This window comes from Lemur catta, chromosome 13 (genome assembly GCF_020740605.2).
Source record: "Lemur catta isolate mLemCat1 chromosome 13, mLemCat1.pri, whole genome shotgun sequence".
NCBI lineage: Eukaryota > Metazoa > Chordata > Mammalia > Primates > Lemuridae > Lemur > Lemur catta.
Genome location: NC_059140.1, coordinates 77,992,238 through 78,015,503, shown reverse-complemented (window position 1 = coordinate 78,015,503; position 23,266 = coordinate 77,992,238). Strand labels below are relative to the sequence as shown.

The 23,266-nt window shown below is 43.1% G+C and overlaps 1 long non-coding RNA gene across 1 annotated transcript in view; it reads left to right on the top strand.

Annotated features, from left to right (window-relative positions):
- Positions 1-20,970: 20,970 nt before the first annotated feature.
- Positions 20,971-23,266, top strand: part of LOC123649188 — a 50,045-nt gene continuing 47,749 nt past the window's right edge. The window contains exon 1 of the long non-coding RNA XR_006738891.1: positions 20,971-21,292. This is a non-coding gene — a long non-coding RNA (uncharacterized LOC123649188). The remainder of the gene's footprint in view (positions 21,293-23,266) is intronic.

Below are 23,266 nucleotides of genomic sequence, written 5' to 3'. Positions count from 1 at the left end.
ATTTAAACTATTGGGGTACTGATGACAAGGCCCTCAGTAAACTGGTATTTAACAACCTGAAACTGGAAACATCTGAGGACTGAAGCCCTGGCTGTATACACAATATGGACATCAGACACTGCCAGTGAGTAAATTATATACCCAAACCTTTTGTTTGTACTTTTTCAAATATAAACATTCTGATTTTATGAGTTATGAAAGTAATTTAAGTATAACTGTAACCATAATTCAGTTCTCTATATAATATACCTGTAGATTGAATCCAAAAGGTGAGATCAATAAATAACACTTCTATCATCATGACTATATATATATGCACACACACGTTATGTATATAGTGGCTCTTTATATACAGTTTATTACAAAGTGATATGGTATGATTATATTTCTGTGCAGTGCAACATCATGGCCCTACTCATCTTAAAGGAGAATACTCACATGGCCTGTCTTTGGATACATTTCAACAGGTGTAGCATTAATTATAAAGTAGATGTTTATATTAATTAATATTACCAATAAAGGCTATAAATAATAAATTATGCTGGGAGGAGGAGGAGGAAGAGTGGAAAGGGATAAATAAAATATATCATTATTTATCATAGCAGGAAGTCAATAATTAAATTACAAGATTGATAAAGCAAGACATAACTGTGTACAATTATTATTAGAGAAAATCAACTACCAGAAACAAATGATTAAAAGTGATTACCTCTGTGATCAAGACTAGGCATAGCTCCCTATACAATTAGATTTTTAAAACTATTAATATGTATGTATGGGTCTGGGCATGGTGGCTCATGTCCGTAATCTCACCGCTTTGGAAGGCGAAGAGGGAGGATTGATTGAGGCCAAGAGTTCAAAACCAGCCTGGGCAACATGGTGAGACCCCATATCTACAAAAATGAAAAAAACTAGCTGTGTGCGTGTAGTCCCAGATACTGGGGAGGCTGAGGCAAGAGGATCCCTTGAGCCCAGGAGTTTGAGGCCGCTGTGAGCTATGATGATGCCACTGCACTCCAGCCTGGGAAACAGAGTGAGACCCTGTCTCTAAAATTAAATTAAATTAAATTAAAAAACTATGTATGCATTTATCTTTGGTAAAAAACCGTGCAACTTAACATTAATAATTATCTTATAATTTTTTTAAATGTTACTGACTTTATAATTGCTATTTTATCATTATATATTTACTTTATGAGTATTAAAAATAAATGCTATCATGTAAAGGCTTAAAATGTTGGGGGAAAAGTGATTTTCATATTGGAAATATAGTGGGAGATATAGCAATCATAGTTAGAAAAAGCAAAGAAAGATTATCAGTAAGATTTTTCTAGAGTAGTTTTCAGAGTCCAAATTTAAACTAAGAATAAAATAAATCAAATGAAAACATTTCTTTCTCCTTTCTCCTCTAGTATGCTTTTATATTTGTATGTTCTACTTTATATGTAGATTTTTTATATCATATTTTCTACTTGATATGTTACAAATATATAAAAATATAAATCATAATAAATATGCAATGTTAATAATATAGTGTTATATATGAGATATTCTCTTGAGGTCAGTTGGGAATTTATCGTTAAGTATGAGTTTTATACTCATAAGTACACAATATTTGTCTTGGGACCTAATATAGCTACATATCTAAGTAGGTGACAATCTGAAATAATTCTAAGAATATCCTTTTAAAAAAGTCCAATTCTACAAAGAAGATCAACTGAGAGGATCTATTTATATTACAAAGAATTCATCATAGGGCTTCCTTAGATAGTGGTCTCCACTAATATGAAATTCAATTAAAGGTTTATAAATCAGTCAATGCTCAGCTTTTGAGGAATATATCCATCATTTTAAGAATGTAGGCTTGTAAAAAGCCAGTGCTAAGAAGGGTGTGATTACTTTAAAATGTGTGTAAATTTTCTGCCTCATTAACAAATGCAAAATGCTCTTTCAAAGAAAGGCAGCCTGGCAAAGCCATTTCAATGTGTGAATGGATAGGAAAGCAGATGCACAAAGATGTGAGCACAGATTAGCTTTTATCCCCCACAGATGCAGCCCATGGAATATACACTTGGGTGGAATAAAATTGGAACGGATTCACCAAAATTCCAGGCTGTTTTGAGACCTATGATTAAATTTGTGACTTCATTTTCAGATTTCCCAGAAATTTTAAGGATTGTAATCCCAAGCCCAGTGACAGTAAAGCATTTAAAAAGAGGCTGGAACATGCATTAGAAGATCATTTCTACTGGGCAACTAATCTGTCCATCATGTTATGGTTTATGGAAAACCCTGATCACAGTTAGCAAACAAATTGATTTGCATGGAAAAATTTTGTCTGGTAGGAAAAGGAACTGAATAGATCAAAGGGATTTATTCTTTCCCAGATACTTCTAGGTTTATATTGGCATATCAGATCGTTCAGAGCTCTCAGTTGCCATGGTTTCTAAAATAAAAGGGAGTAAAAATTCACCTAATTCCTACGCTTTCCCTCTTCCCTTTTGCGGGGCTTCCTTCTCACCCCATGATTTTCACCAGTTGTAGGTTGGAATGCCCACCTGCTGGACAGCAAGTAGCCTGTGGACAACATCTGGTCTTAGGTGAATAAAACTTCAGGCAGTCTCATGCACAAGGAAGGCAGAATAAAGTAGGTTCTTATGTTTAAAAAAAGAAAGAAAGAATTAAAAAATGAAAAGCATCAAACGTGGGCTGTCGGCCTCACCAAATGGCATTTATCATCAGCAGTGGGGCTGCATTGACGGTGGGGCTGCGACTGCACACACCAACTTGTCCAAATAGAAAAGTACGAAATTGGACGTTTGTACTTGTCCAAATAGAAAAGTTCAACAATACACACTTTTGGGGCTATGAAAATCAGCGTACGTGGGAACTCAAAGACAACGAACAGAGAGAGAATCGTATTTAGGACAATTTTCATCCGTCAGATTCCTGTGAGCCCGGCTGGCAGCCGAAGCCATGTAGGGAAACAAAGGCACAGGCTGGCTCTCGGTCCGTTCTCTCTGGCTGAGGATAGAAACGTTCAACATGCACCATGGGTGACAATGGGTGCGAAGAACTCATTCTAAATTGGAGAGTATTTCCTTCAGACTGGCATTTCAGAGGTGGGTTAACAAGCCCCAACATGAGCCTTTCCAGAGAGGTTGGAGGGAGTCTTTTTGTAAATACTTTTTTCGGTAGACAAAACCTCCTGGCTGTATGTTATGATATTTTAGGTCTTTGCCTTCCAGGAGCACACTGAGGAAATATAGTTCCAGAAGAGTATAATTTTTATCTATAGCCTTGACTATACCTTTACAGTATTGAAGCATTTCACCTTTTCTTAATTTTGGATCAAAAATTGGGGCCCAATGCATGGGGTGTCCAGTTATTATCTCAAATGCTGAGAGCTTACGAAATCCATAGGGAGGGGCCCTGAAGTTCAGAAGCACTGTCGGCAGGGATGTTGGCAAGTGTAAGGTCCCCGTAAACTTTGCCAGTTGAGGCTTAAGAGTACTGTGGGTGCATCCGACTCGTCCGGAGGACTGAGGACGATCAGTGCGATGAAAGTGCTGCAAGACTGCGGATGGCACACACTTGTTTGCTGACTTGTGCAGTTGCTGGGAGCGGGCGGGCGCGGGGTTTCCGCAGGGTAGGGATTACCCTAAGAGGACTTTAGCCCCTGCTGAGGCAGTGGTTCATCTGTAGTGAAGTGCTGCAACCTAGCAGGATGACATCCAGATCAAGACTAAAATATATTTGTCTCCGTGCAAAAGAAGTAGCTGAATAAAAATCCATCTGCCAAACCTCGAATGGCCCATTAGGGAGGTGGAAACGGCTGGGGGCTGTGTGCACTGGCTTTCCCAGGTTGAACGTGGGGCAGGTGGGGTGGCTAAATGAGCATTTTGGCTGATTTTTGATGTCACCCCGCCAGTATTGTTTCATAAAAGTAAGCATCTTTTCTGTGGCTCAGTGACTTACATCATGCAGGGTAAGTTAATAACAGAAATTCCCTGGAGTCTGGTAGGACAGCCTCTTTACTAGCCTAAACCGGAGTTCCTCCTTGTCACTGGCCCGGCAGCCATTGTTTCCCCAATTCTGTTTTTCAGCCTCTGGCGCTGGATTCTGTGCATCTGTAGTAACTGTTTTAAGATCGTCCTTTGGGAACCTTTCCAGCTGAGCCATGACAGAGATTCCATCCGTAGGACCTTAAGGGCCGCATTCTCTGCCGCAGTGTCAGCAAGGTGATTTCTTCCAGCTTCCACAGAGTCTAGTTTTGAATGGCCTGGAACTTTGGTAACGGCTAGAGCAGCAGGTGACTCTATTGCATCTAATAATTCTTTTACATGAGGCCCATTCTTTATTTTATCTCTCTTGGAAGTGAGGAAACCTCTTTGCTTGCACAACATTGCAAAGCGTGAGAGATGCCAAAGGCACACCTACTGTCTGTGTACACGCTAAAGTCTTTCCCTTAGCGAGGAGACAGGCTGGGGTGAGGGCACATAACTCTGCCTGGGGGACTGTAGTGGCTCGGGGCAAAGGAGCTGCTTCCAGACTTCAAAGGAATAACTGCACAACACTCACCAGAGTAGCCCTTTAACAGGCTAAACCCGGGCAGCACAGCTCTGCGCAGGGCAGTCTCTCGCAGAGCCTCCAAGGAGTGAGAGGTGGGCTGTCAGAGTCAGGCAGCCAGGTGTGTCTCCTCTGGAGGAGAGGGGAGGAGAGTTGCAGGGTGAGGGTTACCACAGGGTGGGAGAGGGACACGAGGAGTGGCAGGTAGGAGAAACCTGCGGGAGGTGAGGGGCTGGCAGCAGGTACTGTGTGCCGTGAGCATGAGAATTTCCACAGCGTGAAGCTCAAGTGCAGCTGGGGGACCCCATGGCCGCCTCCCCAGCTGTCTTCACTAACGGGGCTGCTCCCAGGCGGAGGGGAATCCGCGGGCTGTGAGAGCCAATTGTTGACGATAGTGTCCTGGAAAACATTGTTACCCTCCATGCTTTTGGGTTAAGGCCCCCAAAGCGTTTCCTTCCCTTTCATATACAAAGAGGGAGAAGGGAGCTGATAGTTAGGATGACCTAGAGCTGGAGGATTTACCAATTTCTCCTTCAGTTTGTTAAGAACTTGCTCTTCAGATCCTGTCCAAACAGTGGGGCCTGGTTTGGTAACTGTAAGTGAAGCACGTGGGGGTTGGGCTGGAAGAGAAAAGTCAGGGACCCGGTTACTGCAGTAACAAGCAAGTCCAAGAAACCTGCAGAGTTGGCCTTTGGTTTTTGGTTTTTGGCTGAGGAAATTGCAGAACGCCTTGAGCTCAGTCTGGATCTAAATGCAACTCATTCTCTGAAATGCAATGGCCCAAATATTTCACCTGAGCTTTTACTAGCCGCAGTTTTTCTTTAGAGACTTTATGACCTTCAGCAACCAGTGGCTTTGACAGACACACACTGACTTTGCCGCACCTGCCCTGTGAAGGGGCAAAGAGGGAGGTCGTCTATATACATGGTGTAGGCAGTGGAGCCTTGGGGAAAAGTCGCATCCTCCAAGTTTGCCTTTGTATTTGAGAAAAACAGGAAGGGTTTTCAGAAAACCCTGGGGCATTAACGTGCAGGTGGACTGTTGGCCTCGCCAGGTAAAGGCAAAAAGATATGGGCTGCCCTGATCCACTGGAGTACTGAAAAATGCACCACTCAGATCCACGGCAGTGAAAACCTGCTGTCAGTGTAATTAAACTTACTGAGTTTAATGAGGTGTGGGGATTTGGAGCCACTGGATGCCTTGGAATAACAATACAGCTTACTGCTCAGAGGTCCTGAACAAACCTCCCCCCATGGTTGTTTGGTTTTTTAATAGGTAGAATTGGGGTGTCACAAGGACTAGTACAAAGACTCCAAGGTGGAGTCAGCACCGTTTGGTTTGTCAAAGTCTAAAATTACTTCCTGCTTTCAGGAAGAAGAAATTTCATCATGGTATTTTTTCAGAATATCCCATCCAAGCAGGCGGATGGGGTCAGAATTAAGAAGCAAAATGGGGTGGGTGTCTTGTGAAGGACCAAGACTAAAAGGACAGGCTGTGAACCAGCAGCTATCACAGGCCCCTTGGGGACTCCGCCCTGTGGATCTTCTCCTTACTGCGAGGCGGGGGCTGGTTGAGGCTGGAGGGTTAAGGACTAACTGCCTCATTCCCCTATGAACACAGTCACAACCTCATTCCCAGCTTGAAGAGTAGTTTCACCCAGATGATTATGAGAACTGGGGGAAGCCCCTGTAAATCTTCGAGCCCCTTCACTGAGGGTGGTCCCAGGTTAGGGGGGGGGCAGGTGAGAAGGAGATTCCTGGTTTCTTTGGCAGCAATCTCCTTTCCAGTGGCCTCGCTTCTTACCTACGCCACGCAGCCCAGGGAGTCTCTGCCCAGTGTTACGTCTGGGAGCCTCCATCCATGGTGATTGGAGATTAAGAATTTTAGTGGTTTTCTTTTTAGTCGTGTTCTCAAGGGTGTGGGCCAGCTGATTTGTCAAATTAACTTGCTCAGAAGTGGGCAGAGTTCTAGTGGTAACCTTGTCTATCTGGGTACTAGTTTATCCTGACACAAGATAGAATTTTTCTTTGGAGACTGACATCCCTCATTGAATGGTGGCAACTGCCCTGATGACTTTTAAAGAGTCAACTCATGCCCACCTTTTTAGAAAGTAAATTCTGTTCTAGAAGAATGTTCAGAAACAGAGGGGAAAAAATCAAGCAGCAAACAAAAGTATAAGCATACACAAACAACTCAGAACAAAACTGAAAATAAAAGTGCACTCACAAGGATCAGAAAGACAAAATGTCTTTGTACTAGAAAGGACTTGCCAGAAAAGACAGAAAGTCTTTTATAGCCCCAGAAGAGATGCAGTGTCCTTCATTAAGGTGCCTTAATCCAACCAGATCTCAAATATGCTCCCTAGCAAAGCGAGGGCGCTTGACCTGAGAGATGGTGTACCTGGGCAGAAAAAAAGGTGATCTACAGAAACAGAGGATGCAAAGGGATGGGGGGTATCTCCCCTTGTTCCAAGAATCGCCAGTCTTTTCTGAAGGCAATTTTGTTTCATCTCATTTATGACACCAGATTATGTCAACCTAAAGAAAAGACACTAGAGAAAAATATCTCCAAGTATGTTGAATTTATACGGGTATGAAAAATAGGGCAATAATCTGGGATGCATGAAGTGGCAAGCCACAAGCGCATCTGGTAAGAGAAAGGTAAAGGAAGTTTTTATTAGCAAAAATGGAGAGGTTCATGTAAGCTGCTTAGAAACAGAGTCCATTGGTTCCAGAGGCTCAAAGCCAGAGTTGTTGTTACCTTATTGGGGGAGATGCTATTACCAGGCAAGTGTTCTTTTGAGAGCATCTTATATACTGCAGTCCTAAAGAATGTCTAGTGATGCATCTTATCATGGAAATATATGCGTATGTGTGGAACATGCAAGCTGTGCAAGGCAGGAGAGGTGTGAAAGATGTGAAGTGATTTCTTGTGGGGTTTTAAAAAAGTACTTGGAAACATTTCTTATTTCAGACATGCAAGCATGAGAACTCCCCTTCATGCCTTCCTAGCCCTGTTTTGTCTGGGTCTGATAAGAGTGATTTCATCCTGGTATCTGCAATTCTCACAGTTTGTATAGACATAATTTTGCAACTGAGCAAATATTTCTGCAGAGTAATATCCAGGAATAGGAGAGCTAGATCAAAAAGTAAATACATTTGAAATTCTAATAAATGTTGTCGACAGCCCTCCTTAGTGCTGGTACTAATTTACACTTCTAAGAACTGTGTATGGTAGAATCTGCTCTCCCACAGCCTCACCAGATATTTCATTATCATATTTTTGAGTTTTCCTACCTGATAAGTGGACAGTGATTTCTCAGTGTTGTTTTAATTTGCATTCCTTTTATTATGAGAAAACTTGAGCATCTTTTCTCATGTTTAAAACTCTTTCTTCTTTCTTTTTCTATTAACTGTTCTGGTCATTTTTCTATTGGATTGTTGGGTTTTTTCTTATGGATTTCTAGGAGCACATTATCTTATTCCCAGTTCCTCTTTTGACATTGCTTATAGTGTTTTTTGTCATATAGGTTTTTAAAATGTTTTTATGACTTCTGGATTTTATGTTGTACAGTTGGCCTTTCTTATCCGTGGGTTCTCTACCCACAGATTCAACCAACCATGGATTGAAAATATTCATAAAATAGCAATAAACAAGAAATATAATACAAATAGAAACAATACAGTATAGCAAGGATTTGCATAGCATTTACAGTATATTAGGTATTATAAGTAATTCTCATAAGTATAGAGATGATTTAAAGTATTCAGGAGGATGCGCATAGGTTATATGTAAATACTGTACCATTTTATATCACAGACTTGAGCATCCATGGATTTTGGTATCTGAGGGGGGTGCTGGAAACAATTCCCCAGGGATAAAGAGGGACGAGTGTAATTAGAAAATCTTATTTTTTTTCTAACTTTTGGAATTTATTAAGGTTTTCTGTGGTCTAGTAAATGGTCATTTTTTATTGCTATTTCATGAACATTTGGAGAAAGATTTATCTTATGTTTTCAGGTTACAGGGTGTACAGAAATTGTCTGTATACTTACTTTTATTTTTTTCCTACATGATCTGCTGTGGACTGAAAAAGTGAATTAAAGTCTGTGACTAGTAGTATTTCTTCCTTTCTTTCTTGTAATGCCTATAATTTCTGACTTATGAATATTATTGGCACTTAGGCATTTATAACTGTTATATATAAATTTTACCTTTAGTATTATAAATTGCATTTTTTGTTCCTGTGCAATACTCTTCACCTGAATTTCTTCATATGTGATGTTGAGTTTGTGACTCTGATCTCTTTTTTTATTTGTATTTTCCTGGAATATCTATGCCATTTCTTTTAATTTTCAACCTTGGAATCACACTTTTTAGGTAAGTCTCTTGTGTATAGCATAGAGCTTGGATTTGCTTTTTTCATCTAATCTAAAACTCAATATATATAACCTGAACTTTTGTACCCCCATAATAAGCTGAAATAAATTAAAAAAAAGAAATTATCAAAATAAATTTAAAAAAATAATAAAATAAAAATCCTTTGAAAACTTAACTCATTTACATTTATTGATGTGTCAAATATGTTGCAGCTTAGGCTGGTTATATCATTTTGATTTATTATATATATATATATATATATATATATATATATATATATATTTTTTTTTTTTTTTTAGAGACAGAGTCTTGCTCTGTCACCCAGGCTGGAGTGCAGTGGCCAGATCATAGCTCACTGTAACCTCAAACACCTGGGCTCAAGCGATCCTCCTGCCTCAGCCTCCAGAGTAGCTGGGACTACAGCTATTAAATATCTGCTGGAAATGAGACTCATTTATCTGACCTTACTAACTGTCTGAATTACCCAGCTGTGGCAATTGCTTCCACAAATTTTCTGAATTCATGGTTATATTTGGTCACATTTTTTATTTGCTCCATGAAATATTTTGATGATAATTAAATTCACATTTTTCATTTCTTGTGTAAGTTCTGATGCTCTTTTTCACATGGTTTAAGAAGCATCTTTTTTATTGAAACTGGGTCAGTCTTTCCCTTTTTCCTTCTTTTACCCTCACTCATCATTGAACACATGGAATTTTCCCAGGCTGGGCACTTGAAGGACGAGGCACTTTCAGGAGGTCCCTATAGAAGGAAGTCGGAGAAGGGCCAGAGGAACCTTCCGCAGTCCACATAGAGATCGACGTTCCCTCCTGGAACCATGTCCCATCTGTGTGACTCTTTTAGACTCTGGCCTAGTCTGCTTCTGTAAATCCAGCCAGTTCCAGGAGAGCTTCTGCAGCCAGTCCCTGCAAACGCTGTTGCCAAGAAAGGATACAACTTCGTATTAATACTTTAAGAAATGCTTTTGCTGGAACTCCCTGACATCTGTGGCTGCTGGCCCGTTCACCACTCTCTCTTCTCTCTCTGTCTCTCCCAGATCACTTTGCTCAACGTCAGCTAGTTTTGGCAGCCCTAATACTGGCGCCCTGTATTCCCTGGGTTGCATATCCACAGATTCAAAATACAGAAAATATTCAGCAAAAAAGTTGCCTCTGTGCTGAACACATACAGACTTTTTTCCCATGTTGTTATTCCCTAAACACTACAGTATAACAACTACGTACATAGCGTTTACATTGTATTAGGTATTATAAGTAATCTAGAGATGATTTAAAGTATAGGGGAGGATGTGGGTAGGTTATGTGCAAATAATACACCATTTTACATCAGGGACTTGAGCCGCCTCGGATTTTGGTGTCCATGGGGGTCCTGGAACCAACCAATCCCTCACTGATACCAAGGAGGGCATATATATATATATATATATATATATATACACGTATATAGTATATATATATATATGTACACATATATAGTATATATATATATAATATATAATATGTATGTGTATATATGTGTATATATTATATATATATATAAAATGGAATCCATAAAGAATATCTGCCACTTAATATTGCTGAAAATGGATGTTGAGTTGTTTTAATTTTAATTATCTTAATTTTTAATTTCTTTTATATGATTTTTCAGGAGCAGAGGGAAATTATACTAAATTATACAGGAATGTTCATCTCAGACAGCCAAGATTTTGTGAAGGGGCTTGTGAAGGAAACGTGTCAGTCACTCAGATTCCTAGTTACTTGCACTCTTAGTACCCGCAGGTTTCCAGCAAACCCTGTGAATTTTCTCCACAATTTCCTCCAAACGTACCTGTCTGTTTGTGGAGGCCACACAGCACAGAAAGGGTGCTGGATTCATTTCTACCTACATTCACAGAATGGTGATAAACTAGGATTTCCACCTTCCTTTGTCGCCCGATGACATTCCAGAGTTTTTATGCCGTCTTTCTGACCGCTCAGTCTTCTTAGATTTTGCCTTCACTTGGCACATGTGCACTGGTCGGTGTTTATGTGTGGTGGTATCATTGTCAGGGGTCCTAATGTCCTTTAAATACTGCATACTTATTTCCAGAAAACCCATTTTTTTCTCTTTTTATTTTAAGGCCAAATGTTTCAATTTTTCTCAGTGTGCAGCTGTCTTCATTTGTAATTCATCCACAAAACACTTCCTCACTTCCACAATCTGTCAACATCAGCTAAGCTTATAGAAGCTTTACCTTGTAATTGGGATTCTGCTTCCCTGTAAGATGACAATTTGAAGCAGATGGCCTTAATTACCAACAATGGGGCGCTGAACCCACCAATTAGTGCTTAGCAATTCTGGCCTAGGATATTGTCAGTGTATTGATGGGTGACTGGGAGAAAGATTTTTTTTAGTATCTCAATTCTATGTCCCTTGTGTGTAAAAGGAATCAGATCACAGCAAACATGAGATATTTAAATTTTAAAATATGAATACTTTTTCCATTGAGAAGATATTAATAAATAATGATCTGGCAACGCCTGCTGAAATGCATTAATCGCCCACGTAATGATGGCTACCACCCAGCAGCACAATGGAGCAAACTCCTAATACGCACGCCGCACGCATGAATCTCAGAAGCGTTACACCAGCAGAAGCCAGACACAGAGGCGTCCGTACCGTAGGGCTCCATTTTCGTAGGGTCCAGCAGCACTCAGCGCCAGCCTGCAGGGACGGGGACCACAGCAGTGGCTGCCTCTGGGTGGGGAGGGGGAGAGACTGGACACAAACATGAGGGGACTTTCTAAGGGGAGAGAAATGTTCTATACTGAGGTGGTAATTACCTGAGTGCATACATTTTTCAAAGCTTATCAAACTCAACTTTTAAGATCAGCATGTTTTACTGTGTGCACTTATACCTCAATTTTTTTAATTTATTTTTTTACAGTAGCTACTTCATTGCTTCAGTTCCCTTCAGGCTGTATCAGGGAATTCCAAGTTTTCCAGGAAGGCTGTGGTGAGAGCAAGCTTCTCCTCTGAGAGGAATCTTTACCTGATGTGTCTTAGCACTACTAACGTGTGGAGAGGTTACAGAAAATGCCTAAGTTTGGAGGGAGATAAACCGGTTTCAACCAGCTGTGTGAACTTGGCCTGCTTCATTTAACCTCCAGAGACGTGGTTTTCTTCTATGTGAACCTGGGTGACAAACAAGAGCTGGTCGGGGCACGTGCGGCCCAGCAGCCCTTGGTCAGGGTCCACAAATGGTGGCCGGCACCATGTGCGGCAGGGATTGCAGACACTGGTTTTCTTAACCTGACGAGGGTAGAGCTTGGCTGGAAAGAATTCTGGCATGTGTCGGAATGACTTTCCCACACAGACGCCATGTTCTGTCCACTCATGACGTTGTCTTCTCAGGACATGGTGACCCCTCTGTGTGGGGTTCAGCAGAGGCGGGGATGGAATTGTCTCTCTCCTGGACTGTGTGACAAGCCTTCTCAGGGGTGTGTTCATGCCTCCCAGCTCCTGTCCACACGCTGCCAGACTGTTCCTTTCAAAATACCCAGGTGTTTGGCAGCCTCCCGCTCCACCCGATCCCCTCCAGAGAGCGTGCAGGGCTGAGAGGCCAACTCTGGAGTATGGGGGACTCAGGTCAGAGCTGCTGTCCCCGCTCTCCTCACTCCCGACCGTGTTAAGCATGCTTTTCACTCCTGTGAGCCAGCACTCCTACAGCTACATGATGGCCACGAGCTGTTCCCAGTAAACCGTGGCCCACCCCAAACCATCTGGAGCCTTAGATAGCCCCAAACCACGTGCAGTGACAGTCACAGAGAAGGTGAATGTCGCGACAGCCCCGCTTTCAGTCACAGCCAGACAGTGCCCACTCACCCTCCGGTCCTGCCTTCCCATGGAAACTACAATGAAGGCTCATGCCCACAACTCTGATTTCTCCCTCTGCCTTGCAGCTGGGCCTGGTGCTTCCCTGTGTGACCCTGTGTGGCCCCACGTGGGTGCTATGTCCTCCCCCGGAAACTGTGGGTCCAACCAACTGCAAAACTCCCTTTGGTCTCTCTCTCATGAGCCACGTCTGGCCTCATCAGACATCCCCTAAGGTAATGAGGTTAAAGCACCGACTCCCCTCAGAGCACCTGGCACAAGCCTCCAGGCCTTGTCGTGAACTTTCACTGAGGGAAGTGCCATCACCCTTCAGTCCTTAGGTCGAGCATCACTTACTCACTGACCCCGGGAGGCCTTGCTGGTGTTGCTTTAGCTAAGTCCCAAGCTTGTCCAAGCCAACAGGCTGGGAGCTGAAGAGTTTTCTTGGCAGAAGGTTTGCAACCCCCAAACAGGGAGGTTTGGGGAATTGAAGTGAGTTCAGCATGTTGAGAGTTCAGCGAGAGACCCTAGGCTGTGTATTCACTGCAAATTCTGATGTGTGGCAGGTACCAGGATGTGCTGGGCTGCCTGCGGTTTTATTTACACAGTGGGCCTCTTGGCTTCACTGACCTCTTGGAGTCCTACTCAGGATGAAGATCTCCAAAATGCAGGAAGCCAAGGCCACCTGGTACTCTTCTTGGCTGAGAACCAGACATGGAGGGGCTTGGGGGCCCCTGTGGTCCCCTCCCAGGGGGTGGCTCCTCCCATCTTGGCTGGGATAGGTGGTGGGCACAGTGACAACAGTAGCCACTCTGCTCATCCCCCCCAGCTCCTGAGCACCAGGGAACTTCAGAACTGCAGGTCCCAGCAAGGAAGGAGCAGGGATGGCAGAGGTGGTGGTGGCAGGGGCTGCAGTGATATCTGTGCTCATTTCGGATCACTAGCTCAGACCTGAGGGAATTTGGTCTGGGAATCCAAATCACAGCATTGGAAGGTGTTGAAATTTGTTGCATCTAACATCCTTCTCCTCCCACTCCCAACGACGTTATTGCGTCTGACCATAACTCACACAGGTATTTTGTTAAAGCAGCTTGAACAAGCTAAGATAGTGTTGAATTTTATATTTTCATTTTGTCTTTCTTTAGGCCATAAACACTTTGTAACTAAACATATATCCTTCTGTGCTGCGAAATATGAAGTTGTGAGAACAGATTTCTGACATGTGATTGATCAGTTTCCAGGAGGGAGCTCACAATACACTCCCAGGCACCCGCAGGAAAAGCTCTTCGGCTCTCACACCTTCTTGAGAGGGTCTCAAGGTTAATGCAAAGGCAGTCCAGCGAAAGCTGAAGAACTTTTTCCTGTCATGGCAGCCAAGGAACATTCAGCATCCATAAACTGGAATTGCAAGCTTCACAGTGATTGTTCATTTTTCAGAAGTTGAAGCCAACCAGTTGCGGACACTAGACTGCCTGGCTGGGGTAAACCTGAAATTTCTCTCACTGGCGCTGTCACTGACATTCTTTATATCCACTCCAATCTCAAACATGAAAACACTTGCATACTTTCAGGAACACGTATGTGCTCTTAGGAACAGCTAGACGTCATGGACTACTCCTTACATTGTATATTCCAGGCAGGAGGTGTAGTATTTATGGGAGAATCTAAGCAACTTCAGCATCAGCAAATGAAAAAAACAAACACCCCCACACACTCACATGCATGATCAGTTGATGAGGAGGACAGGTCTCTTCTAGAGTGGCAGGTTCTCAACATTTACAATTAAAGTGGATTTCAAAAGGAAAAATGATCAGTTCTAGAATGCACATTGCTAAATTGTTTATTCAATTGTATTAATCTCTCAGGTTGACATCGAACAGTGAAATAGCCCGAGGACATAATAACTTTTTATAATGTGGTGTCCACAAGTGAAAGACTCTCCAAGTTCAGTACAGACTCCAAGAAAGATATGAGAATCTTAAATTTAAAGAGTCAAGAGTCAAGAGTCCAGGGAGGCTTCTATAAAGTACTGGATTAAAAGGATTGTTTAACCTAAAAAAGTGAGGCTAAAAAGGAGGACTCTCAAATTCTACAAAATTCATAAAATTCTCTAAAATGGCAGTGACAAGCAAACTCCGGAAGCGTTCCATGTTTATTAGCTGGCTTTTCTCTGCGATGCTGTGACAACACCTTGCTCAGTCTTTTCCCTGCCTTCCAGTGGGACCATTTTCCCCGGTCTGTCTCCACCATCAGACTGTGAATTCCTCAAGGGCAGGACATGCGTTGTTTCCCAGGCCCTGTGCCTGAAACAGAGCCTGGCACATTGTTTGTCTGAACCAGTGAAGGACACTGAGCAAAGAGCACTGAATGACGATGCACCCCATGACACCTTATTATCCTAGCAGGACATGGGATCCTATTGCCAGCTCCTCCAGGGCGACTGCAGGTGTTAAATTGTGTCTAATCTTCTCTGCTTTAAATTAGAGATGCTCCCTAGTCCGGTGTCATCACCTCTCCCCCTCTTCTGGAGGTCCCCACTGTACCCTCTGTGGCCTCCTCTCCTTCCTCCTTCTCTGGTGTTTGTGTCCAAGCGTCCTCCTCTTCATCACTGTCTCAGCACTCACACTGTCTAGGGACTCTCATGAAGAGATCTACCATTCCTCAGTGGCCTCCCCACCTTACAAGTGTTTCCTTACACCAAAATTCCAATTTACAAAGTAAAGACTACCATTTATATCACAATCGGATTCTTTGCTTTATAAAAGAATTTGCCACAGTATTCCTCAAATTTTCTCCTTTTTTTTTTTTTTCATTCTAACAGACTCTGACAGACTTCAAATTGTCTTTTGAAACCACATTTAAACAACAATTTGATTTCCAGGAATCAGATTTACACATATGTGTTATTTTCCCACTATATTTTAATGTCCTTAGGGACAATTCCTCTTGTTTTAAAACTCCCCAGGTGCCTGGAATATTGCGTCATACCTAGTTACTCAATAAATAGTGGCTAAATGAATGATTGAACTAGAGTTAAAATGAAGAATAACAATTTGTTACCATTTCTTCAATAGCAACAGAATTATGTGCACAGTTGGCCAAAATTAATGCTTTTCAGGAAAAATCTGCCTCACATTTCTTAAGAGCATACTAAGGAGTGAATTTACTAAGAAACCTCAATTTCCATCTAGTTTCTCCACCCTTTGTACTACCTGCGGGTGGTATGTAGCTGCATATCCGGAGGGGATTCTGTGTTAGGATGATCAAGTTTGACATTGAAGGTTAATAATACTGTCAGATTGTGTCAGTTTTGTTTATGTGCCTGTCTCTCTGGGGCACACAATGAAACCGATAGAAAGTAACTTTAATTAGGGTCCCAAGGTGAAATGCCTGCTTGATGCTTGGAAGGATTTAATGTAGCGACATGAGTGAGTCTTTGTTACACACTCTCCAATTTCCTTCCATTTAAATCAAGGCCCAGTAATTCACTAGAGCATTTCATGGGCAAAATATTGCATTTGGAAATTTGGAGAGATTTTGAAGTATATATTTTTATCTGTACAGCATAGAATAAAGAACTTTCTGCATAACCAGCCTAACATTTTTTGTGTATTGACTTGGGACTCAGGACGAGAACACAATGCATTTCTGTGTCTTTCAAAGGCAGAAGAAATTTTTATCCAAATTAGTTAACCATAGATGAGCACAGAAGCTGAGAAAAGGAGATGACCAGAGTGGTGACTGAGTTAAATCTTATGGACAGCACTGTCTAATAAAGTAGTGCATCCATAACAAGATGCTTGAATTTCCAGACCAGTGAACACATATTTTACTACGTTTACTGCATGTTCATAAGAAGCATCATCAGTGTTTGGCCGGCCTTTGTGAGCTATCCACTGGAGAAACAGTTGACACCTTTGGGTGTGACTGAATGCTCAGCCTGGGAGTCCTAGGCATTCCCGACTGGTGGAGCTGAGCCTCGGGCGGCCAGGCCTTCCCCCACCCTCACCTCTTCTCTTTCCCCATCAGTCTCTCCCTAACTCTGTGTGTGAAGGTTGATGTTAAATCCAGAAGCTCTATCTAAATGCGTTCACAGACAAATTTACGGCCAGTGTTAGAAATGCTTCTCAGTACACTCTCAAAGTTGGTCCTGAGTGGAGATGAGGAAAACAGGGACCCAGAAAACACGTGTGAAATTCATGCACAGAGGAAGACTAAGGGCTGCCACCAAGTCAGTTGACAAGCACCTACTGCACTCACGGAGGGCAGAGTACCGTATTAAACTGAAACTAGGGGGATTCAGATACTCATTTAATCCTACGTCTCTCAAATAATTTTGTTAACTTGTCAGAAGTCAATAAAAAACAGAGCTATATATATATATGGTGTTAAATAAATTTTTTTAAATTGGGAAGCCATTAGGCTGGGCCCCTGTAGCCCTCTAAGTTCCTATGTAAGCAAACCCAAGCCCAACATAAACAGTAAAACAAAATTAGAGACTTTACCAACCAGAAACAACCAACTAACCTCCAACTAGGGTCTTTGCACTCTAACGAGGCAAATATATTTTCTCTGTCCTCCTTCTGTATCAGCCCGTGAAAGCTCACTGTCTGTGCTGCCACAGCAGAGCTCTCAGAACCTCTTCTGGGCCAGGGTGCTGCCTGATTCATGAACGATCCTTTACTCAAACAAAAACAAACTCTGCTAAATGTATTTTGTCTAAAGTTTTTCTTTTAACAATAGATTAATAATTTCCTTTAACAGTGGATTAACTTTCTCTTCCATCATAGTGAAACAAAACATGGTCAATGTCTAAAATGTACACAAAACACATACGTACACTGTAAAAAACAATTATGATTGTTCCCGCCCCAAAACTCCAAGGTCCCCCTCCTCTTCACAACTCTATTCCTCTCCCCTAAACACAATATTTTTTCCATGAAATATACCATGTCTTTTTATTATAAATGTGCTAAAGATTAATTTTAGCATGATTTGCTTGTATCACTTTCAGAGTTAGTTCTAAAAGGGTCCTGATGTAAGTTGGTATAAATATATGGAATTTACATAAATGTAAATATAGGAATGCCTGCCCATCTTTTCTATTCTCATTTCCCCTCTGTCTTATTCTCCTATTCTGCCTATTTTTAATTCTTTTTTCTTTCCTTTTTTTGATATTGGATTATATGTATTTATATATGCCATCCAAAATTGTTTCTGGAACAAAGTATGATTGAAATAAAACAATAAGCATATTTATAAGGATATGCTAACAACTAGCATTAGCATTTCCAAAAATTTAAGGTAAAAGTGGATTCCAATGTGTGTAGCAGAAAATAATATGCTTTAAACACTAACCTCCTTGCCCCCCATAGAATTTGGTATGGATCCTTAGAAAAGTAAACCACAGATGTGGCATCCAACCTAGAAATGAAGGCAGCAAATTAAATTCATCCTCAGTCTAAGGGAAAACTTAAATTTATTCTTAGGTCTACACAAACTTGTTTAAGCACAACTGTTACTCTGGGTACTTTCACCCTCTACACGGCCCTTTCCCCTTCTTTTCGTTGCCCTACATTTTATTTTTCTTATTCCCCTAATGCATCTGACGCCCAGCTATTGCTATGCATTTTAAAGAGCTATCTAGTATTAAGAGATTGGTCTAAAAACTGCCTTTGGAACCTTGGAATATTTTGATGACTGCTCCCTCTGGGTTCTTATTCAGAAAGACCTATTTCTAGGTATTGGAACCTGACAATGTTTGGTAGGAAGACATCTGGGTGTCTTCCACACTCTTGCATTGGGGAAGAGGGCAATGGGGTAGAGTTACCACGTGGGACGCAGACTCCAAGGGGCACCCTGCTGAAGGACTGGCCAGCACCCTCTGGGGGCACCGGGGCATTGCTTCCTCAGGTCCCTCTCCTACTGCCTAGGGAGCTGCCCTGGCTCAGCCCCCCAGCCCGGCACAACCAGGAGGCTGTGGGCCAGGACGCAGGCAGCTCTGTGCAGCTCTTGTCTTCTCTGTCACTCACTGCTCTGACTCTGGAGTGACCCAGGAGTCACATTCAGCAGGGACCCATGAGCTAGAAGACAGACCTCCCTCTTATTTTTGTATAAGAGAAGAACAATTTAGTTACCACTGTTCTATTATTAAACAATCAGCAAACAATGGGGATCTTTTCCATTTGCTTCAAAGTGGTTTATGGCTGCCAAAAATAGCACATGCCTGAAGGAGCTCTGGGCTGTAAGAAGTAGCAGGTGCAGGAAAAGAGGTATTTAAACCCCAGGTCCCACCTTGCAATGTGCTGTCTGTTGCTGGCAAAGAAACGGGCCTCTGGGAGCCTCTTTTGGACCGTACTGTGGCTCTAGTGGGAGCTCTGACAATGAGATGACGTATGCAGAGGGCCAGCCCAGTGCCTCAACGGACAATAGCCTTCCCTCGCACCCTGCTGCCCTCAGCAGGGGAAGAATTATGAGTGAGTGGTAAGAATTAGAAAGCAAAGTCTGTACTCCTAATCCAGCAATCAACACTTTCAAAGAATACTGCCGCAGGGCTGGCCTCCAGAATTCCCAGTGACTTTGTTGAGAAATGATTATAAGAGCTAGCCCTGTGACTTTTGTGCGTGATCTCACTTAGAGTTCCCAGCAACCTCTGAGGTGGGTATATGCCCATGTGTGTAACTGGGGAGACCAGACTCAAGAGTCGAAGCACCTGCCCAGGCAATGCATTTGGAGCCCGAGATGACAACGGCACCCACACTGACCACTCAGCCACAGTGTGGGACCCTCTGAGCCTCCGTGTGCACACAGTCAACGCTACAACTTTCCCTGCCTACTCTGAAAACTACTAAAAAACATAGCCCAGTTCCTTTGCTTGTTTGATGAGGAAACAGAAACCCAGAAGGGCACCTATATACCTAAAGTCACAGCTGTGACCATAGAATTAGACCTCAAATACAGTTAGAAAAACCTGGACTCAGTTGGTTCATCAGGAAAGTCACGATGCTCTACCCCTTCTGGGCTTCAAGCACCTGACTCTCTAAATGGCTTTATTTTTCTTCATAACAGTGATGGCTCCCTAACTTTGTATCTGTTTGTACTCGTCCGGCACTAGAAGGCAAGCTCCCCCAGGGCAGGGGGCTGGGCTGTTTGGCTGTCGGTTGTCTTCCTGTTACCCACAGCTTTTGGCACCTATGGATAGACTCTTGGCAGGCACCACCTGTGAGTTGTAAGTGGCAGACTCAGTCTGAATCCACGATGTCATTTAGTGGATTCCAATGGCGGCAATTTCAGGGAGGGGAGAGAAACCATTCTGAAGGACCGCTTGTCATGACTCTGGAACATAGCTCAGCATCAGTGGCTGCTAGTGCTTCCCCATCAGGCCGAATTTGTCCCCTGTGCAAACTTCCATGGGCCTGCCATTTTTCTGCAGTGTTTCCTTTTATTTTTGGAAAATGGGTTTCCAGTAGCAACTTGACTATTTATACATCGGGAAGTTGGGTTGTTTGGGAACGGTGGAGGGCTGCATCACCTTAAACAGCAGAGGGCTAATCAATTATGATGAAATTCAATAGAATCAATGCAACTGATGGTCTGCATATATACATGTTTAACTGCTTTCTTTATGAATGAGAGCACGTAGTTCAAATCATGGTTAAAATCTTGGGCAAAAGAAAAATACCCCAATTTAAGTCTAATCATTAGGACCAGGGGGTTTGGTCAGGACTTCCTTGAAATTCCCTTTGCTCAATTCAGGTGTTAAGAAACGTGTGTGTGTGTGTGTGTGTGTGTGTGTGTGTGTCCTTGCTGCCTGAGGGTGGGGGAAGAAACTGTGAGTAGGAATCCTACGCTTGCTTATTTCTTTTCGCCACCACTCTTTCTCCCACCCTATTCTTCTTAGTGTTTCCTTCCAAACCACTTCTTTTCCAGGTCTTTTCCTCTGCCTCCTCAACCCTGAAGGATTCAAAAGAAAGCGACTCCGCCTTCTTATAAATATGCAGCAGCAAGGGGCTGGGAGAAAGCAGGAGAGAAAAACCCTGCAAGAAATTCAGCCCGGGTCTGCCCGCCTCGGACCGCGCCCGGCCGCTCCCACCGCCCGCCACGTCCTTTAAAGAACAACAAACAACAGCGCGGCCCCAGGACCCGGGAGCTGCGCCCGCCCCTGGGAGGAGCCCTTGGCTGTGCTCGTCGCCGGGGAATGTGGCCTCCGAACAGCTCCCCAGAGGCAATCTGAGCCCTGGCTAGGAAGGTGACAGTCAGACGGAGTAAGCGTCGTCTTCAGACCGAGTGGCAGAAGGTCCCCGCCTTTGTGGTGCAGACGAGGAGGGCGCAGGACACTCCGGGCGGCGCGCGCCCAGGACGAAGTTTCCCATCAGCTTCTCCGTAACTTTCCTCCCGCTTCGAGCTCGGCGCGGGATGGTTGGACCCCTCCGAAGACCCCCTTGCTGACGGGGGAGGTATGCCGAGAAAGGTAAGTGGTTTCTCTGCGGATCGTCACCCCTCCCGCACTTTTGGAGAAGGGACAACCAAGCAGCATTTGGCTAAAATCCTGTGTCCAAGGACTTTTTTTTTTTTTAAACGAGGGTGAGAGGAGATGAGGCTCCGAGGCGCTGGGTAAGAGAAGGGACAGAGAGTCGTGCGGCGGAGGTTTGAAAAGTTGCCGGGGCCCAGGCAGGTGCAGGGGGCTGCAGCACAGGGCTGCAACCGGGCGGCGCGGCCGCGTTGCCATAGCAGCGGGGGCGGGGCCTAGCCGCGGCGTGCCCAGGTTGCCGGGCAACGGAGGGGCGCGGGGGCGGGAGAGCGGGAGGGGCGTCCCCGCGCGCTCCTTGTCCCAGCGTGAGCCTGCGGGGCGATGTTTCCCTCTGCGCTTGTCCCTCTCCATGTTAACCCACGGTCTGTTGGCAGCCACTTGTCCTCGGTTAGGGAGTCAGGCCTTTGGGCCAGCACCTTAGCGCTCTGCTTTTGAAAGTATTTGAATGGCAGTCTGATGGAAGACATGAACAAGTTAGAAACTGTTATTCTAGTACTTTTAGTTTCCAAAGGGAGGAGGGAAGATATTTATTCTCTTTCCTCATTTTCAAGGTAGCATCTACGGACGGGAATTCCCTAATTGTCAGCCTTTAAAAAATAATAAAGTACAAAACCAGGTTTGGATCCATAACGAATTGGCCTTCAGGCTTTCAAACATATTAACCAAAAAGTTTGCAAAAGAAAAACACACACAGCAGGCACAGGGTTAACAGTTTTGTTGGATTTTACATTGTTTTAGAAAAACGTAACTTTCACGAAGTGCTGGAGGCAGTCACCTTCATTTTATTTCACTGGGTATTTTCTTACATGCAAATGTGCCAGATAATTTTGGCTAATTACCTCAAAGGTTATTTGTTGTAGCCATATTGTACAGCGGGAAAAATGGCAAGGGGGTTTGAATGATTTATTCCAGAGCATTTTTTTTGGAGCCACAGTAGTACTTCCCACCCTCCTCCCATACATGCTTTTTCTTTTTATCCTCCTATAGGTAAAGGTACCTTTTGGTGTGTTTAATTTGTTTCTTCAGAGTTTGTGTTTTCCAAAGACACTGTTACCAGTTCTTGAGATGAATTCCCTCACACTAGTTTATTTCTCCCTCTGCTTCTATTTTTGAAATTATCTGTTATTCATTCACTTATATATTCATTCATCAAACATTTATAGAGGCACCACTATGTGCTGTGTCCAGTGCTAGACTTGGGAGAAGAGGAATAAGTGGTGAGAGGTTGAATTAGAAAAAAATCCCAGTTGAAGGAGTGAGAAATGCTGGGAAGCAGTTATAATCCACTATGGTACGTTCTCATCTGGGGATGCTACCAGGACGGCCCCTCTACAGACCTGGAGAGGCGTCCCGATTGCAGCTGAGCTTCATGCCGCACCTGTGTTGTTGCATGTGCCCTGTCAAGGCAGGTGTTACTGCACCCATTTATTATAAATCTGAGGAGGCCGATACTCAGAGAAGTATGGTAATTTGCCTCAGGTCTTAGAGCCAGTCAGGGTCCAGATCCAAATGTCACTGCTGTGACAGGTGCTCCTGAAGTATTAAACCCTTTGCTCCCTATGTCCTCACTACCCAAATGACCATATTTTGATCATTCTTAATGATGAATGCAAATTTCTAAAAATAATAATAGTAATAACGCTGTTCTCTTTTTGGTTGAAATGTTTCTAAAGTCACGTTTCTTAAGTCAGATATCAATTGCATTTCTGAAGAATATTATGTTTTTCTACCAGAATGTCACTAGTGTCAATAAGTTTTTTCAGGGGGTCCTGAGAAGTTAATGAGAAAATAAAAATTTGGTCATTTAAATCATGATTTAGAAACATTTAGAGGTACTTGTGTTTTAAAGTATTCTGTTTATAAATTGCTACAGCATTAGATTTGTTTAAAGCAAAATGCACTAGTTAGTTATCA